At 40.0% G+C, this 4,953-nt stretch overlaps 1 pseudogene; it reads left to right on the top strand.

The window, feature by feature from the left end:
* Nucleotides 1-334: 334 nt before the first annotated feature.
* Nucleotides 335-444, top strand: LOC123783376 (U2 spliceosomal RNA; annotated as a pseudogene).
* The last annotated feature ends 4,509 nt before the right edge of the window (nt 445-4,953 follow it).

Raw genomic sequence — 4,953 nt, 5'->3', positions numbered from 1 at the left:
AGCTCCCAGTTCTCATGAAAAATTAGGAATGGATTAGTGATATGTGTATAGATAACTAAGCCAAGAAAGACCAGGCAATTATTAACAGGGAAACAATTCAAACAGGGAAGGAAATGTAATAATAGTCTACCACATGACTCGGCTAAGACTAAAAATCATATTCAGAGTACTACAAACCCTGAATTTTGATCTAACTCAAAATCATGATATGATTCCATTAGGAAGATGGACTGGGGCTGAGAAGAGAGAAGGGGGTGTTTAGGACAGCATACATTCTCATCATTTCATAGTAAACAGGAATTCAAAGTGGTGATTTTTCTAAAACGGAAAAATCATAGCTTCTTGGCCTTTTGGCTCTGATCAAGTGTGGTATCTGTTCCTCTCAGTAAAACAGAAATCTCAAGTTAAAGCAGTATAAACTTGTAATTTACAAACATAACATAAATTCTCAACAACTATAAAGGGGGACCAGCGGTTACCGCTGGGGTCTGAGAAAGCAGGAGGAAGAGGAGACAGCTCTTTGTTATTTCTGGATAGTTAGTGTAAGAATTGCGGAATTATGACCGTCCTCGTTCTGTGCATATGCATACGAAACTCTGCCCACGTGCAGCGTCGATGGAAATGAAAATTCGCACACAGAAGATCATGTTGGTTGCTCTGTACAGAGCTGATTGGAAGGGGCAAGTGTGAAAGTAGGAGAGCCCGTCAGGATTATGTCTAAGCAGAAGATGGTAGCAACGGAGATAAGAGCTGACAGATTCAAATGTACTTTGGCGGTTGACACAGCCACATTTGGTAAGGGGTTGACTACCGCCAGAGAAGCAGAGCTGTCGAAGACAATTCCCAGGTTTCTGGCATGAGCAACACAAGGAGGTAGCATTTAATGATCTGTGAAATGTGTTAAAGTTGAGGATCACATGAAACTTTCAGCTCTAATGTGAGAAAATAACCTCCTGAGACTATTTTAATGGCGACCAACTTCTCTGATGTGCATAGGAATTTTTTTCCCCTATGTATGAATCTAATTCTGGAAAACTCCTGTGAGATGAAATTTCCCAAGTAGCAAGGTGAGTCACTTTGTCATTACTCAGAGACAACTCTAGACGCGGTATATCCTAGGGTTTTCAGGGTACCACCGACACAGTGCCGTCATCAGGCCTCACACTTTCTACCAGCCCTCTATTTACAAACGACAAGGAAAAATCCATGAAGAGTGGCCCTGATTTGCTGAAAATATATTAATCTTGTTACTGAGCAAGTTATTGCTGTTTTCATTTGATTTAGCGAAATATTTTAGCATAAACCGACTACTAGAGCCTAATAAACTGAATGGAAACATTTACATACACTCCAAACCAAGCTAGAATCCAATACTCCCTAAGTATCCGTGTGGAGAAGAGCATCACCTCTGAGAAACACCCAGCTTAAGCAACCTTCCCAGAAATACTTTTGGGGGGCATTTTGCAGTAGAGACCCTCACTCCTCCGCATAAATGCTCTGTAGTAACACCCCAATCATGTCAGCGTAACCCAGATGCTGAGGCTCTGGGTACCAGTGAAGGACAGAGGACACAGATTTAGGTGAAAATAGGAAAGGAAACCAAAGGAAAGAGGCTACTTAGCCAGAAATCCTATGTAGAAAAACAGCCCTATGAGGAAAGACAAAGTAATTCCACGCATCAAAGCCAGCCTCTACCTCCAAATCCAAGTGGCATCACCCTTGCCCAGGAGTGGAGAGAAAAGGAGGTGACACCGAGGTCAGCCTTGACTCTTTTTTTCAGACCTTGTTTTGCCAGCACGAGGGCTGTGTCACTGCTGTGGCCCCCACAGGAAGGAGCACAGAGCCAATCCGAGAGCTGCTCAGGCAACATATGTCAGCAGCTTAACAGGTAGCAGCCTGCCAGGCCTTTATTACTCCTTACACAAACAATTCGAAATACCACAACTTCTAGAGAAGTGATAAGCTCCAGTAGGTTAGGTTGGTTAGCATTCCTTTCCTGCTTTCCTGGAAGCCTTTTACACTAGTCTTTGGGTTTCTGGGCTGGGCCTGGATCAAGTGTTTAACAAACAAAGACTCTTGTTCGACAATAAGCTAGACAGTGTCTTTTTGTTAGGTGCTTCTCCATATGTATATTTTTATCTTAACTGCATTATCCAGTGGATTTTGGCACTTGGATAGACTTTGCTTTATGTCTTTCTAAATCTACCAGATCAACTCTTTTTGTTCTAAATTTACGGGACACATCTAGTTAAGCAATTCACTTGATCTCGTCTAGTTTTGTCATTGTGTTGTTGCTTTATTGTTCCTGATTGGCATACCTCAGCCAAGAATGGGAAAAGGGGTGTCATAGGTACACCTTACTACACACACACACACACACACACACACACACACACATGCACAGCTACATTACTTGCTGAAGCAAGTGAGAGTTTTACATAGGAGCAGAAATTTTAAAGAAAGCCTTGCATTGAAAATGAGTCATTTTTATTAGCACTTGAATAACATAATTAATTTAGAATACTTTGATGATTAATTTCAAAAATGCTAATAGTGTTAAATTAAGAGGACTAGATAATATAACTGAGGTCTAAATACTTGGAAATGTCTTGGTAATTGATGAACTTTTGTGTCACTTAGAAACAGACTCAGTTTCTCCTTTTATCAAACGGCAAGAAATCTTCCTACCAGTCTGATGGGACTTCAGTAAAGATTTATGTCCAGGAAGTTAATGAATTCATTTTAAATACCAAGTGTGGATTTCAAAATAAAGATAGGTAAGTATAACCTATTGAACTAATTCTGCTAAAGCAAAGGTTATGCAGATGATAAAAGACAGTATACCAAAACACCGAATATATGTGTTCATTTGGACTATATATATATACAAATGATCAGTGCACAAATTATTAAATTAATCTCATCTTTTAGATTAGTGGTGCCCCCAGATTGGCCAAAATCACCTCAGGGACTTTTAAAAACCACAGATTCCCCGACCTTACTCCAGACAGCAATGTCCAGGATTGAAGTCTGGGCATGTATTTTTAGAAAGAGCCTCAGTGATTCTGAGACAGGTTTGGAATCACTGACTTAAGAAAGCCAAGATAACTGGCTCTTAATTTGTTGTGTCTGGCTACTTTGTCTGTCTTAAAAATCAATGTACCTGTCACGTGGTGATCAGTAATGTATATGGTTGAGTCTGTCAATTATTCATGCAACAATGTCCTAAAATGGAATCTTGGAGAGACCCATTCTCTTGATCTCCTTGTTCAGCCCCAATCTGCTAAATTTAATTTACTGTCAAGTCATAAGGAGTCTGGGCAAATAGTTTAAAAATCCATTGGCTAATTTAATGTAGCCCTGTTAATAATTCTGTGAGTGAATAATAGTTTGGTAGATTATTTTATAGACATTTCTTTCTTACATTTTCCACTCTTTCCTTCCCCAGTCTACCTGTATCACTGTTTGTGGTTTCATTGCCTGAAGAGGGGTGGAGGGGGGGTGAAGACAGAGGAAGACCCTATCTCTGAGGATTTCCAAAGGTCCAATCCCTTAGGAGAATTTACAAGACTTGAGAAAGGGCAAAGGGGACACAAGTTTTGGAAGAAGAAACCAAGCAGTCTGAAAGTAGGCAGGAGAAAGGGGCTATCTGCAAAATAGTAAACATTCTCCCAGGGCTAGGAGAGGAAATGGGGAAAGCAGTACTCCAGGGTGTGTCAGAGTCTTAACCTTGGCCATTTGATATACCAGGCAAAGGATTCAGAGGTTCTTGCCTCCTAAAAAGTACCTGAGTCCCAAGCATGGTATTCAAATAGCAGAGACTGCCAGGCCTGGGGAGTCAGGTAAAAAGCAGCCTGTTCACTTTATGTGTCCCGAAGACCAGAGACCAGATGCCCTGTCACCCCACCCTTGACACCTTACACAGTATAAGCCCCTGTAGTCATTTCCTAGCAAATTACCACATACCAGGTGACTTAGAATGAAAGACATTTATTGTCTCACAGTCTGGAGGCTGGAAGTCTAAAATCAAAATGTCAGCAGGGCCATGTTCCCTCTGAAACCTATAGGGAAGAATCATTCCTTGCCCTTTCCAGCTTCTGGTGGTACTGGCAATCCTTGGTGTTCTATGATTTATAGATGCAACACTCCCGTCCCTGCCTCCATCATCTAATGGCTGTCTTCTCCCAGCATGTTTCTTTTCTCTCCTTATTGCATTAAGGGCCCATATAGCGCCAGTTTAACTTCATCTTAACTAACCATGCCTAAAATGATCCTATTTTCAAGTAAGGTCACATTCTGAAGTTCTACAGGTTAGAACTTCACATAGCTTTGGGGGGCAAACAATTCAATCTATTGCAAGCCCCAACATCTCCACCTAATCCCAGAGTGACAAGGAACCCCAAGAATTCTTGAGGTGAGACACTCCATAGTATCTCCCTGATACTGATGATATCAGGACTTGGATACCAAATTAAGCCAACTGAGAGGAAACGAAAAGTAAAAATATGTCTTGTATACTTGAGTTTGTAGACTAAACATTATGTGCGCTATGATTTTCACTCAGATGGTTAATATGTATGTGAAGGGCTTCATATATGAACAATCTGTTGCATACAATAGATCTGGGACTTCTCTGCAAAAGTTCCCTACCCCCACCCTCAGTGTTTTGTGCAGTGTAAGTACTTATCAAATATGAAATAAATGTATAAATAAACATATCATTGAGGATTCAACAGAAAACATACTATTTACTGGATATTAATACAACCTGATATTTTTCTTTGAAGATATCAAAACTACTTACAATAGTCAGTTTCTACTTTGATTTCTGAAGCTGATGTTACTTTAAAAAGCATTTCAGTTTAAAAAATTGGTTTCATTTAGGATCTTCTTTATAATTTTTATAGTTACTTTCTCCATCGTTTATTTAATTTTTTTTTCTCCTTCAAAAGG

Source organism: Ursus americanus, chromosome 1 (assembly GCF_024610735.1).
Source record: "Ursus americanus isolate L20-20 chromosome 1, mUrsAme1.1.p, whole genome shotgun sequence".
Classification (NCBI taxonomy): Eukaryota; Metazoa; Chordata; class Mammalia; order Carnivora; family Ursidae; genus Ursus; species Ursus americanus.
This window is presented reverse-complemented; position numbering and strand designations above follow the sequence as displayed.